The sequence below is a fragment of the Antennarius striatus genome, chromosome 1, assembly GCF_040054535.1.
Source record: "Antennarius striatus isolate MH-2024 chromosome 1, ASM4005453v1, whole genome shotgun sequence".
Lineage (NCBI taxonomy): Eukaryota > Metazoa > Chordata > Actinopteri > Lophiiformes > Antennariidae > Antennarius > Antennarius striatus.
The window spans coordinates 25,523,361-25,539,119 of NC_090776.1; the positions used below are offsets into that span (position 1 = coordinate 25,523,361).

General features: G+C 39.3%; 1 protein-coding gene across 1 annotated transcript in view; it reads left to right on the forward strand.

Moving 5' to 3' along the window:
- Nucleotides 1-341: 341 nt before the first annotated feature.
- Nucleotides 342-15,759, forward strand: part of LOC137613541 (carbohydrate sulfotransferase 8-like) — a 161,295-nt gene continuing 145,877 nt past the window's right edge. The window contains exon 1 of the mRNA XM_068343246.1: nucleotides 342-758. The gene's annotated coding sequence lies outside the window, so the exon portion shown is untranslated. The remainder of the gene's footprint in view (nucleotides 759-15,759) is intronic.

Here is a 15,759-nt window from a genome sequence, read left to right on the forward strand (position 1 = left end):
TGTCTCAAGTCTCTGATGAAAGGAGCGGCATCACAGATAAACTCTATGCCGCCTCTACTGTAGCTCAGTTGCATTTTTATTACAGCAGCGCGCATCGTTCGCTCTCCGCTCGCCGCGATCAACACCGTTCGGTCAGGGAAGACCTGTTACAACAACGACGATACAGGGACTTAATCCGCATTAGAAGAGTCTCTAATAAACTCAAGACTGTAAAAGACACTCCTCTAGCTCCCGGCTCAGACAAGCTCCCCTCCCGCACACCATCGGTGCGCGGGAGGGAACCCGCAGCCCGTCTTTATCGGTATCAGCATCGCCTCGAAGACAAAGAGAGCGCCGCCAATGAAGACCCCCCCTCCAAAAGCAGGAGAAGCTCGTCTTAAAGACAAGCGCGTCCGTCACTGGAGACTCCCAGAGGATTCGCAAGGATGTGAGGAGGGGGTTGGTGGTGGTGGTGGTGGAAAGCCAGAGGTATTGTGATTGGCCGTACTTTCTCCCAAAGAATCGTGCATGGCGAGTTGTGTCCGCTCCAGCCCAGAGCTTCACCGAGGCGCAGTAGAAGTTGAGGGGCGACGCGCCGTCAGTCCGCTCAGCAGAAGCGTTCAGCGCGTCAACGACCAACTCGCATCATTCCAACCGGAGAGGCGGGTGCGCCTTCTGTGGTGCTGAGGCAGAACGACTTGACTCCCGGTTGATCAACTAGTGAAGAAGAAGACGCTCTTCCTCACCTGCTTCTCAGCTTTCCCGGTAGCTCCAGTGAGGTAAGTCTGCTTCTGTTCATGTGCTTCGGACCGACGGGCTGTCATGAGAGGTGATGTGACATTTGAAACCCTGACCCTAACCCAACATGCTGCCCACCTCTTCATCTGTCGTCCTGAGCCTGGTGACTTTCATCTTCAAACTGACCACAGCTGCAAAGTTGGTGGAATGACTCCCTATTGACCCACAAAAGTCATTGATTGCTTGTTGATTTGATCTTTCACTCCACTGTAGAGAATTTTACTTCTGCTACTTATTCCTCATTGTCCGTCCAGCTGCTCCCCCCTAAATTATGTCCTTTCCTCAAGCTGTGGTTTTCAAATCTCATAGCAACAGACCGTTTGAACACTAGTCTTTTCTCCACATAGTTCATTTCTACTTAAACTCATACATTATTTTGATGAGAAATGAGGAGATGATGGGATCACTGGCAAAGTGCTCATTGTGTAGTTATTATTGGAGGCTGATTTCTGCGCTACTCACTCACTTGTCAAGATTCAACAAAGGACCGATCCTTCTCTTTCATTTTTGGGGTAACAATAAGATTTATTTCCACTTGTTTTTGTTCACTGTATGAAATATCTTAATATAGTAGAGTTCTCAGTGTGGCCAACATTCAAGGAGATTTGAATTGGAATGATGAAGAGAGTGAGGTCTAATGGAAGGCTACCTGTTAACTCCACACAGGATACATTTGTATTTATTTATGTACTTATTGTTTCTTGCAAAATTGATCAATATTTAATGTCTTTAAACAAAAAAATTGGAATTCTTAAGAATGATTGGTGATCCATCCCATTGTGTTTAATGGCTTATTTTTTATTTCTAGCCTGTGACTTAAACACAAGCAATTTTTTTTTTTCAGAAGCTGGCCACTGGTGTCCTTTATGCCTTTTGGGTTGTGTACAATTTTATTCAGTCATCCTTAATACCACCCAATGCTTCATAGCAACTTTAAATGTCTGAATGTTTCCATGATGTTGATCAGCAAAATTCTAAAATCCTAACAAAAGCTATAACGGCCATTTGAAAGCATAGAAATACAGCTAAACTTGTCAGTTCTTTATTAATATGTACCTGTCTTCCTTGAATAACTTGAGAATCATTGGAAATCATTTCGATTATGCATTCAACTCTACATGACAAATTAACAGAAAGTGAGTGGAAATGTTTGGTTCACAAACATAATCAATATTTTAAAAGGGTCGGACCCCCCTCACTGCACTAACAAGCTGTTTGAAACAACCTTTGGAGGGCGATGCCGACTTGTCACCTCCTCAAAGGCACAGCGTACTAGGTGTGAAGCTTGTAAAGAAAACATAAATACATAAACATAAATAAAGTTTTAATTGGGCTTCCTTATTTTTGTTTCATCGCTCAGTTTGCATTACATCTCTGTTTTTGTGCAGTTTACATCATATGCTGCTAATTGGTGTCATTGTGTAGCAATGCTCATCTTCTGTATAGAATCAGTGGAGGAGATGAATAATGTCTGAGGCAGAAGTAATTACTGCAGCTTGGTGCAACAAGGATGAACTATCAGCAGGTAAAACTGTGATGTCGATTTAAACTTCGGTCTTTGTTACTGAAAAAGGTGTTGATAAGGCTGAAGTTCTGGCGACATTAAAAATAACCTGCTTCATGTGGGCTTGATTAGATTGGATGGTTGAAACTGGAATGGAATTACTTTCTTTACACAAGTCATGTTATAAAAACAATGGATCCAAAATCCATCTCCAAGACAGCAACCTCTGCGCGCTGATCTGTTTTCCTCTCCTCTCATGTTATCAGTACTGGTTCTGCCTGTGTCCTCAAGCATCAGCAGATGGGAGTTGTGTATGTGTGCACTGGCTGGAGATAAACTATGCCCTTTCACTCACTGGATGAGAAAATCCAAACCAACTAAATGAGAATAAACTTTAAGAACCAGATCTAAAGAACCCAAGTACAGAAAGTTCCTGAAAATATTGTTTTAATACTTTTGGATGTAACAGATTTTAAAATGTAGAAATTCCTTGTTTTAGACTTACTTCATTGATGTGAGAAGAAGCGTGGGTGTTCAAAAAGCCGAACAATATGCATTTAGCGTAGGAAACTTGTGGTTGAATAACTTAACGCATAATTAAATTCAAAAGGAACTTTTTTTCATTCTTTTGCATTGAAATGGATTTGCTAATTTATATTTCAGTCATTAAGACAGAAATTGTCAACCTCTGAGGGTTTGCGGGAGCCTTTGTGCAAATAATCAGAGCGTAACACTGCATGAGACTCGCGTTCACATTAGTAGCTTAGTTTAGATTGAAAACAAATGAATACAACCTTTCTTTGGTGATAATTGCATTTTGCTGTTACATGTGCAGTAAATACACATGAACACAATTCTTGCTGGTGTCCACTGAATAATTTAAAAAAAAATTTTTTCATGCCTGTGCAAAAATCTGTGGAATAAACCTCTAATATAGCCATACTTGTCATTCAAACAGAAGACTTTTTTTTAAACTTTCACTTTGCCTGGTACTTGACCTGTTGGCCAGATTTTGATAGTCACTCTTCAAAGATGAACACTCCACCACATCAGACATGTAATTACTACCAAAGTTTCTCAGTGGCTCTAATCAATTACTGCTCCATCCTCCATCCAGAGAGATGGGAAGCGCAGGTGTCATCAAAGCAGAATGAGGTTCCTTTGAGTCGGGAAATGCCAGACACAACGACTTCACTCAGCTGGGTCACTGGACACACAGCAGAGCTTTGACGCCTACAAATTGTGCTTGAAGATGCTGTGTTCATCCTGGGAGGCTCAGCGGCTGGCAGGGGACCAGCAGAGCAGGGACATTCAGCCCAGATGGCCCAGAGAGGCCAGGGGAAGAAAGCTGTCCAAGCCCAGCTGGGAGTAAGGGAAGCTGGACTGTTGGTGCTGTGACTGCGTACTAGCACGGGAACACAAGATGAGAGAAAGGGTGACAGACGGACAGACGGAGAGGGAGAGAGGGCGTGTGCTTCTTGAAGTGGTGGCTAAGAATGAGTGGGAGAGGGAGAGAAAATGAGAGTGAATCAAACTGACGTTTTTGTGCAAGTATGGAAGTGGTGATACAAAATGTGGGAGGGAGTAGAAGCATAAATTTGTAATTGTGCATTTCTATGTATTGGTGTGTGTGTGTGTGCGTGTGCGTATTCATGTGTGTGTATGTGTGTGTGCATATGTGTGTGCGTATGTGCATGTGTGAATTTGTGTGTGAAGAAGTGACAAGGGTGGAGACAGAAAACGAAAAAGAGAAAGAAAGAGGTGCATGAGTGTGTCTGTGTGTGGGAGGGAGAGAAAATGAAACTGGAAGAAGCAAGCATGTGTGCGTCTGCGTGTGTGTCTATTTGTGTGTGTAATTGCAGATAAAGCATCACTAGGAGAGAAGTGGCAAGAAAGACCGCAAACAAAAAAAGAAGAAAAGAACAGCCATGTTTCTGTCTCTGGGAATGCAAAATGAAGAATAGAATATTTGCATTGGTACTGGAATTCTGCTTTTTTGTGTGTGTGAAGAGAAGAAGACACTGAATGCTGTCAGTGGGTTCACTGATGATATTAAGCAACTGGAGGGGAAAATTGCACGCAGAAAACAGGCAAAATGGAGGACCAAGTCCACCAGAGACAGTCTGTTGGATTTCCAGTCAGTCCGTCATTCCTGACGCTGATCTAATGTATTCACAGGCTTATGCGGGAGCCGTGTGACGTACAGTTGTCATTTTGGTTGTACTTTATGGCACATGGCTTCAGGCGCATGCCCACCCGCTGTGAGCTTAGAATCTGATATTCACTCCTCACTCTGATTGAGTGGGTGTGCATATGGGATACTTTTTTCTTTGTCTCTTACTGTGTGTTGCATTTTGGAGACATTGCACTCCTTCTAAAGTGAAGCCACAGGAGAATGAGTGCAGAGCAAATGATGTCACACACACACATACACACACACACACACACACACACACACACACACACACACACACACACACACAGTGCCTTCACAGAGGTAACTTTACCTCACTCTTTCTATTTGGGAAGCCGCTAGAGAGCAGACGAGAAGAGAGCGTGCTCTTTTCATTCTGCCACGTCTGCTCTGTGATGGAATGGAGCATGATCTGCACTTTGATCACAATAAATTATTCCTATCCTTAGCTATAAATATGGTCTGTCTCCAAGATCCGGGCTCTCTTTCTTTGCTTAAACCAGGAATCTGTGCACGCCTCAGAGTAGCACTCTCCCGAGTGTGTGACTGAGGGAGGACTGCAGTTCTGGTTTTCTCCCTCATGCTGTGAAGAAACCAGCCACCAGAACATTTTCTGGAGATGTCTGTGCAATTCTAGGAATAGATTAATTATGAATAAATTCATCACCTGATAGCTGTGTGTCCTACAATACTGAAAACTGTTCATCTGATCGACTTGAAAAGGACGAGTGACGCGTTCTCAGTGTTTCTAATCTATGAATAATCATGGCAACAGCACTCTGTACAGGAGCAGAGGCTGGACTCAGGTCTTGACTTGTTATTGAAGAAGAAATACACACACAAACACACACACACACACACACACACACACACACACACACACACACACACACACACACACACACACACACACACACACACACATGTTGACAAAATGAAAAATTATTTGTTATGGCATGGTATAAAAAGTACAGTGTAGATGAATGATATTTGGAATGAATTGATAGAATAGAATCAACACTGCACAACAGCGCTGTCTGTGCAATATCAATAACATCGCACGACTCATCACATGTAATTAATAATGCTGGAGTTGAATTAATGTCCTTTGTTTGTTAATTGGTGATGTTACGTGTCCTTTCCTTCACTGTCTGCGGAGAGAAGCATGTCTTTAATTTTCTGTATTATCTCTGCTTTGTTGTCATTATTTTAATGAATGAATCCTTCTCGTAATCACCTATTGGAAAAGGACTGTGTTTGTTGGAACCATGGTCCATCACACATCCGCCGGTTTGTCTACAACAGCCACCTGCCTGACAAAGCGTCATAGCCTGCAAAATGCGTCGCAGGCTATGACGCAATCCTTCGTTGACAGAAATGTTAACCCGTAGGCCTAATGTAGTCATATTCAAGAAAAGATGTCACTAAAAACTGTTTTATAAGTACTGAATATAGACGTTTGGGGACTGAATTTTTAAACGTCACAATAACATCGATAACGTAACAAAACGTAGGAAATTGACAGCAATAAGCTTTGTTTGCAAAGATTTTCAGCGACGAATAGCATATCTGTCTATTTTTTTCTTTTAAGGATTATTTTTTTGTGATTGATCTCCAGGGAGCCGCAAGGGAGGCGCTAAAGAGCCGCATGCGGCTCCAGAGCCGACACCCGCTCCAGTGTCTCAAGTAATTTCTACAATTTTTCGATGCATATTATTATTTATTGTTTACACTAACATCTTTGGAGTGCATGATGATTACAAACAATTCTATCTTTATATTTTCTACAATTTTGTTGATAACATAATTAGATGACAATTTAGATCTATCAAAATATTTATGCTTATAAAATTCTTGGATTTTGCTATCTTTAATAGAAACTGATGAACTGACTCCGTTCAGTTTTCAGTTATACTAGTACACATGCTCATTGCCAGTGTGCAGTATTTTTATCTTAATGGATTACACAATTCAGGTACAGTAATATATTTTGAATTGCACCATGCAGACTTTTAAATATTATCATGTGATGTAACATCCCATGTTCAAATGGTTATTAACCTAAACTAAAACGAAAATAAATAATTCATGATATTATTTTAAATAATTTTCCACAGACTGATGCAAATCTGCTTTATGTTTAGTGAATATTGCAGCAGTAATTAAATAGATCTTTCTGTTAATGATTTACAGTTTTGAAGGCAAGGTCTGAATGCCTGGTTTCAGGCAAGCGTTCCCATAACAAGTAGTTAAATTTATCTGTGCCACAGCAGTAGTTAAGTATTTATAAGCTAATATATCTGACAAATAGAGTCTATTATTATTAATGCCATATAACACCAGTAATATTGACAATTATAATTGAACAGTTCAGTAAGAAGTTGAGAAATTTTTTTGGGATTCGTTTAAGTTTTTTCCCCCCTGTTATTTCATTAATCACAGCAACAGACTTTAAATATCTCAATTAACAGCTTATTTTCTGGTTTCCTCACAAGACAGGCTACTTCTGTAACCACACAAAGAGAGTTGTGTCACCTTCTCTTTCAGCGGTGCAGGTTGTTCATAGAGTAATAAGGCATTAACCAATCTGAGTTTTAACTCAAGAGGTTTGATAACCTTTGATGGCCTTTTAAAAAACCCTGTTCCATCAGCATTGACTGTGAAGTCCCTCAAATGTGTATTTCTCAAGAGCAGCTAAGGTGCAGCCCAAGCAACAGTATACGGGCACATTACCATCAGTTCAAAGAGGAAGATCTCACGTGTATAAAATATCGATATAGAAACTGTAATAGCAGCTGCTTTCACATCGAGGACTATGAAAGGAGCCTGTAGAGATGACATTGTTATTATTTAAACTTGCATATGTTGCCACTAGATCTACTTTTGATTATTTTTCTTGCTAATATCATTCATCATCAGAAATCATGCAACACAAACTTAAACAGGACAGACAAATAAGTGGACTCGCCTTGGAACCTCAAGTATAAAGTAAAATGACACATTGGTGAATATATTAATAAAGTATCTATCTATCTATCTATCTATATAGAAACATCTGTCCATCCATCTATCCATCCATCCATCCATCCATCCATCCATCCATCGTGACATGAATTGTGGCTCCACCACGAGAGATGTCAACTGAAACAAAGGAGAGGATTACCAAAATTCTTAAAGAGGATAAATCATTACACAGTGCTGCAAAAGATGTTGGTTGTTCACAGTCAGCTGTGTCTAAAATCTGTATAAACAACATGGGAAGGTTGTTCAAGACAAGCATACTGGCAGACCGAGAATGACATTAAAGCATCAAGACAGAAATCTAAAAGCAATATGTCTTGAAAACAGAAAATTTCACAGCAAAACAAATAATTAACTGGAAGGAAACTGGATTCAACGTCTGGGAGTGAACTGTAAGAATCTGCCTTTACCTACAGAAAAGCTAAACTAAAACCATCATTAAGATCTAAAGAGAAAAAAAAAGTTTACTACGGGCTACGGAAAAACAGTCTTGGACTGTGGATGAAAGTCATATTCATTGACGAATCGCAAATCTGCATTGGGCACGGTGATGATGCTGGAACTTTTGTTTTGTTCCATTCTAATGAGATAAATAAAGTCAACTGCATGAAGAAAACATGCAAATTTCCACAGTCGGTGATGATATGAGGATGCATGTCAGGTAAAGGCACCAGTGAGATGGCTGTCATTACATCTTCAATAAATGCACACGTTTACGTTGATATTTTGGACACTTTTCTTGTCCCATCAATTGAAAGGATGTTTGGGGATGATGAAATTATTTTCAAGATGATAATGCATCTTGCCATAGAGGAAAAATTATGAAAATATTCCCTGAAGAAAGACACATAAGGTCAATGTCCTGCCCTGCAAATAGTCAAGATCTCAGTCCAATTGAAACTGTGGTGGAAGTTGAAGAAAATGGTCCATGACAAGGCTCCAAGCTGTAAAGCTGATCTGGCAGCAGCAATCAGAGAAAGTTGGAGCCAGACTGATGAAGAGTACTGTTTGTCACTCATTAAGTCCATGCCTCAGAGACTGCAAGCTGTTATAAAAGCAGAGATGGTACAACAAAGCACTAGTGGTGTGTTGAAATGTTCTTTTGTTTGTTTTTTATGATTCCATAATTTTTTCCTCAGAATTAAGTGATTCCATATTTTTTTCCCCCTCTGCTTGGTCTAAAAAAGTAAATGTAACTGCCACAATTATCTTTTCTTGATTTCTTTTAATGTTTCTTAAAGCCAGAAAGTTGCCATTTGAAATCACTTCAGTTTTGTGTCATGTCCGTGATGTGATCTTTTTTATTTTTTATTTTTGTGACAAAATTAAAGAACTGAATGAACATCTTTTTAGTTAGACCGGTGATTCCCTTGCTAGGGGTTGTAGAAACATTTGTGTTATATGATGTCTCTTAAATCTCCCTAAATCATTATACAGCTTTCAGGGTTATACGATTTTTTAATTTGAAGAAAAACAGAAATAGACCATAAGTCACTGGAACACCACCAAACCAAACTTAACCAGATTAAGTCAGACTACAGAGTAATTTCTGATTTACAGAGCTGACTACAAGCTGACAAAATCAAAATGCCTCTGATGCGTCAGGAACAAACTGCAGCACCATTCTTATGAGAACACGGAAGTAGTGACAAAGAACAGCTTCAGGCTGTGCTTTAGGAACAATCAACAGAGACTAGATTTACGTCTTTGCACATCAATGTATCCCGCAGGGACATGGTGTGTTTCTTTTCTTAGCATCACTGCTTGTCCCTGAGAGTTTGGATAATTTTTTGTATAAAATTCCTGGTACCGCACTGCATCTTAAATCTTCTCGCAGTCTCACCCACAAAGTACGGCACTATCAACCTATCACCTCTAATGGGAACAAAAGGTCACATCTTAATTATTCATTCAGGATGTCAAACAATGCTTGCCGGTGTTATTTAGGGCGGGGGAGACCCATTGAATAATTCAGGGGCAGGATTCTCTTTCCTCTGAAAAACAGCACAGAGGTTCGGATTTGTGAACATCTTATATCGATGCTGGGACCCTCTGTCAACCGTCACCTGACCTTGGATGTCTCTACAATGGCATTATGGGTGGTACAAAATTTGTCAGGAACTCTTGCTCTCCTTATACCTGTAGGTCTGCCACACAGTGTGTGAGGAAGTAGGAGGGAGCTGCCTGCTCCTTGTCTTAGGCTCCCCCAGTGTCTGTTTACTGTACACCATGTGCCTTGCTGCCAATTTATATGTATATAAAAAAATAACAGCAGATTACTCCTTAACAATGAGTTATTCTGCTTTTCACCTGAGGTATATTTCTGTTTTGGTATGCTTACCATGTCAGTTGCTCTTAAGCGGCTTTGTTAAGATGTAAAGGGTGTTTATTTCAGCTGAAGAGGCAAGAGCAGATATTAATGCTATTAAAGTGCATTAAACTGAAGAATGCTGTAATATGAGTCACTTCCATGGAAGGATTAGCGGGAGGCGTCATGAATTTTGAGCAAGGATAGAAAGTAAAAATGTTCATCTTGTTATGTGAGACGAGGAAGCATAGAGGGACAGCGTGTGTGTAATGTGTGGTGTATGTGTGTGTGTCTGTCTGTGTCGGTGTGTGAGAAGACACTTCCCTTATTCCAATTTTATAAACAGTGACCTCTGACAGCAGAGGTCCAGATACAGTACACATCCATCATGCAACAGATGGAAGGACATCAAATCAGAAGTGTGTTTGTCATTTTGAATGGGGGAAATCAGCAAAATTACCCATCTTATTATGGAAACTATCTCAATGGTGTCTTAAATGTAGTTCAGTGGAGGCAGAGATCATTAGGACTGTCACTGCCTTGCAATTACACATGAAGTTGTGATACAGTGATAATGGGGATTGATATAGTTACATAAGACTTAAACTGCATAAAATGTCCCTGTGCTGAATCTAATGAAGCTTTATTTGACTGTCATTATGTAATCTACTAATATATATGGTATGCATGGTAATTTACATTACTTATTCTAGCAGACTTGTAATAGTTTCTCATTTAAAACATAATTTTCCGTTTATAATTCATTTGGTAAAGACACTGTCTGGTCAAAAAATAAGGTCACCACCAGGTTTTATCTACGCAAATATGCAAGAGTTTTGTATTTTATAATTACTTCAAGGGCAATTATTGTCTGGAGCACAATAATTTTTTTTGTACGTTTTAAAGCATTTTTTAATTGGAAAAAGAGCAAACACAGATAAAAGGACCCAAAATAACTTTAGAACATGTAGTCCTAAACAAATACAATGGTACCTCTACTTACAAACGTCTCTTCACACGAAATTTCCAAGTTACGAAACGCCTCAACAAGAAAATATTGCCTCTAGTTACGAAAGCAATTTCAAGATACGAAAGGTAAAAAATACAGTATGGGCCACTACTCGCACCTCCCAAAGTTTCCTGAACACAACATTTTTATAGCTTTATAGCATCCTGGCATCCCATTGGCTAAGAGAGACGTCTATGTGTAGCTGGATTGGTGTCTATGCAGCGTCCTCGTCATTCGGCCCATGATGTGTTCTGATAGTTGTACGTAAATATATTAACTTTTTGAGTATTCGCTATGGACCCCGAGAAAGTGATGGAGACAAGAGGAAAAAAAATAAGGAAAGAGTTTTTTGACCATACAAACAAAGCAAGAGATCATAGAAAAGCATGAGAAAGGGATGCATTTGGTTGATCTCGCCAAAGAATATGGCCGTAATGCATCTACAATCGCCACATTATTAAAACACAAGAAAGTTTAAGGAGTTTAAGGCATCACGTGGGTGGTTGGAGAAGTTCAAGAGGAGGACTGAAATTCACTCTGTTGTTCAGCATCGTGAGATAGGAGCGCATGAACCAAAGAGGGCAAAAAACAATGAGGACAGCAGTTAAAAGGTAAATGACCGTCATTATTATTCTTTACTCTATTCTTTGTTTTTCACTCATGCACAACTCTCATTTATTGTGTAATAATCTAATTGTAACATGTATTTGTTACATGTTTTGATGCATTTTTATGAATTATAAAACATTTATGTCTGAATGTTGGGGGGCTTGGAACGGATTAGGGCATTTGCATGAAAAACGTGTCTCTACTTACAAATTTTTCTACTTTAAATTTCTTCCAGAACCAATTAATTTCGTAAGTAGAGGTACCACTGTACTGTGTTACACTGAGCAAGAATACAGTATGAGACACAACATTACCATGGACAGGTTACAAGGGATGCACGTGTGTATGAGAAGGAGGGAGTGTGTGTAAGTGGTTGTGTGTGTGTGTGCGTGCGTGCGTGTGTGTGTGTGTGAGAGAGTGAATGTCCTGTGTATGATAGTTAATTCTTTGTTAATTGTAGGTTGACTGCGATATTGTCTTGGGTGTTGAGGAATAAGTTTGTTGGAAATCCTGATCCTGATGGTTCGTAATTGCCAATCATTTACTGTAAATGTTTAGTCGAATCAAGTCGAAGAATGACGAAAGCAGAACTCTGAGCTATGTTTAAAGGTGAAAGTAAGAGCATTTCCACACGCACAATGCAAAGAGAATTCAAGGGATTGGGACTGAACAGCTGTGTAGCTTTACGAAAACTACTTTTTAGTGAGCATAACCGGAATGAAAGGCTTAAGTTTGCTAGGGATCATTGAGATTGAAGCTATGGATGAAGGTCATGTGGTCAGGTCATCTGATGAATCCAGCTTTACCCTGTTCCAGAGTAATGGATACATCAGGATAAGAAAAGAGGCAGATGAAGTGAAGTAGCCATCTTGCGTAGTGCCTACTACAGGGTCTGTGGGGGCAGTGTAACAATTTGGGGTTTATGTAGTTGGTCAAGTCGACATTCACAACAGTATGTGCTCAAAGAATGAAGTCAGCTAACTACCTGATTATAATGAATGACCAGGTTACTCCATCAATAGATTTTTTCTTCCCTGATGCACATGCACGTGCATATTCAGATATGATAATTCCAGAATTCATCAGGCTCAACTTGTCAAAGAGTGGTTCAGGGAGCATGAGACATCATTTTCACACTGGCCGCCACAGAGTCCAGACCTTAACCCCATTGAGAATCTTTAGGATGTGCTGGAGACGGCTTTGCTCAGTGGTCCAAATACCATCATCAATACAAGCGCTTGGTGTAAAATTAATGCAACACATGATGGAAATTAAACTGGCGAAATTGCAGAAGTTGATCCAAATAATATCACAGTGGATACATGACATAATCAACACAACCTTATAAATAATTAATTATTAATAGTACTTTCTAAAAAAAAAGAAAAAGAAAAAGTAGCAAACATGCACTGAAGAGTTGATCACAAGAAAAAATACAGGAAAAGAGAGCAGGCGATAAAACTACAACAAAACATTGTTTAATGGATCAGAATTAGCATCATGTGCTTTCACTGCTGCTGTAGTGCCAAATGCTTCAACTGACTTAATCTTCCATTTAAATGTGCTCAAGGACAAGGTGAATAATTTAACTAAAATATAGTAGTTTCCATTTACAGGTACATTTAATTATCATCACATGAACCGCAAATTTCATTTTGAGATATGTTTTGTCAGTTTGCCACAATGTCTCACGTGCATCAACTATTTAAATGGAATCGTGATTTAGGAGACCACCATCCATGAATAAAAGGTTCAGAGCAGGTGGTGAAGAAATATGACCCTAAACACATTAAATGTGGATTCATAATACCCGGCAGTAATGGTGAGCTCAAGGCGCAGCATCCCATCAGAGCCAAAAACGCTCACGTTTTTCTTCCTCCTTTTGTTTATTATGTTGTGCTTTTATGTAATTAATTTTGAAACGTGGTCCTTGGTTTTGAACTGATTCGTAGATTATATTTAGTCCTCAATTTAGAATAGTCTTTAACTACGTACTGATTTATTAATTGTATATTCATCATTAGACCCACATCAGACATTTCCTGACTTAATGAATGCTCATTCCTTGGTAATTACTCACAATTATATGTATCAATCTAAAGTGCTGCTGAACAACAAAAAAGACAATTGAGATCTAATCATATGCATATCAGGCTTCACAAAAGGCAGGCGTTACTATCTGTCACAGTAAATCATGGTTTTGTTTAAAACTGCTTACTGGCAGTCTGTGTGTTTGCCATTCACAAGAGCTGTTCCTGTTGCGTTTTATTTAAGTGAATCAAATACGTCGTCTATATATCATGATCACTGAGTGTGGGTGGAAATTCTCGGCTGCCAAGTGCAGAAGTTAAAAATTAAAAACCAAGTCCTTCAGTTCAGAAGGGTGATTAAAAAGGCAATTTAAACAGAATGTTATTTGAGGACACTGATGCTTAAGGATTGTGTGAGTGCCTGCATTTCTTTTAGAGATACTCCCTTTATTGCCTGTACAGTATGTGTACAGCAGTGACAATGCTCATTTATCATGGTGCTGAAAAAACTGTTGAAGAAAAGCAGGTTTCATCAAGTTGTCTGTGTGTAAGTGAGGATGATGTGGATTGGCCCAAAGAAACTGAAGGGGCAAAGAGCAGCTTTATACTTTGACAAGGTGATTGCTTCAGAGATTGATGCGGAGCCACACGCTGTTTAAGTTGGAAGACAGAATGATAACTTGAAAAGCCACCACCAAGGACACCAACATGTCATTACCAGCCTCTCACTCCACGTGTGCTTAATTGCCATGGTGTTGATCAATTGGGCCAGATTGTTGCTGCCAAAGTTAAGTACCCTAATTTATTTTGCCTAAACTTGTCAGTACTTGGCATCACATTTGTGTCCTTGTGGATGCAGCAGCTAGATCTTGATTTTCTCTGTATGTGGTCCCAAATGGGTTGATTGTGTCCACACGGATAAATCAGTCAAAATACAGAACAAAAAATAAATTTCAGTTTGACAAGATGAATGATTTTCTTTTTATGTCTATAACTGTTTCTTTATGAATGAACTCAAACACCCCGCCCTCACCCAGTGTTAATCAGTGCTTGCGCTAGCCAATCACCACTACGCCATAGGCGAAGTAAATTCCAGAGTGGCTACAAGGTTTTTAGCCTGTGTAGCCACAGTGGTGTTTTTATTTTTAGGAAAAAAAGGCTAAAACTTACAACTTTTTTGTACTTGCAAAAATCGAGCGATAACATAAGAAAACAAACTTTTTCTCTTGCTAGGCAGCACGCATGCCGACGGAAATAGCCGAAGTGACCTGAACGCTCCCCATCATTAAATATGCATGCAAGTCATGACCTCCTCTCGTCCAATGAAAAAAAAGGATTCTATTTTTACAAGCTAAACCCGTGAATTGGTGTACGACAAGGCGAGGACAATCGATCGAAAGAAAATGAGAATAGAGTGTTTTATAGTAGATTTTATGCTACATGGTGAATGCTGAGAGGGGGTAGGAGTGGTGACAGACCGATCGGAAGGTAAATGGAAGATATTATCAATACTTTTATGTAGTCTTAGACTTTTGACCCTATGACTGGCAGAAATAACCAGCGATACATGTAAATATGTATTCACGTTGCTTGCTATTTTTCATGCCTTTTTAAATTGAAATGAAAAATCATATTATCAAATTAAAAAAAACAAACAACTGAATTATGGTATACCAGTGGTGTCAAAGTGTCTAAGTCAAAGTTAAAATGTCTTCTAGTCTAAGAAAAACTTAAAAGTAAACATTGAGTAATATTTTGTATGACTATCTTCACATAGTGAATGCAAGTTTTTAATTGTTGAATCTCACATTTATACCTGCATAAATTAGGATAGAAATAAAGATAGTTAAGCTTGAACTGTTGACATTGGTGTATTTTTGTAGGTAAACTGTACAGAAGATTCAGAATGCACCAGAATGCAGGAAAACAACCCCATTTTCTAAAAAAATTCCCGGGGGAGGCCCCCCGGACCACCACAGGGGGTGCCCCCCCCCCCCCATTGCAGGCCCAGTTAATCACATTTCAGAAGATCGCAATCACTTCCTATTTATCATTGCTCCTTGTAAATGTAGAAGTTATTGTGCAAAATTGACAATGATTGGCAATGAATTTAGTTGAAGTTCATATTCAGAGTTTGTTAAATTATTTTGAGGACATTTATCTTCACTTCATTTCAGTCAGTATTACAAGCTATGAAACAGGTACTTGAGAACTAGCCCAGAAAGGCCTGTGTGATATTTGAGTCCAATGAAATGTCTCCACTTCCTCTCACTACACAAACAAATTGAAGCCAAAAAAATGCTGAAC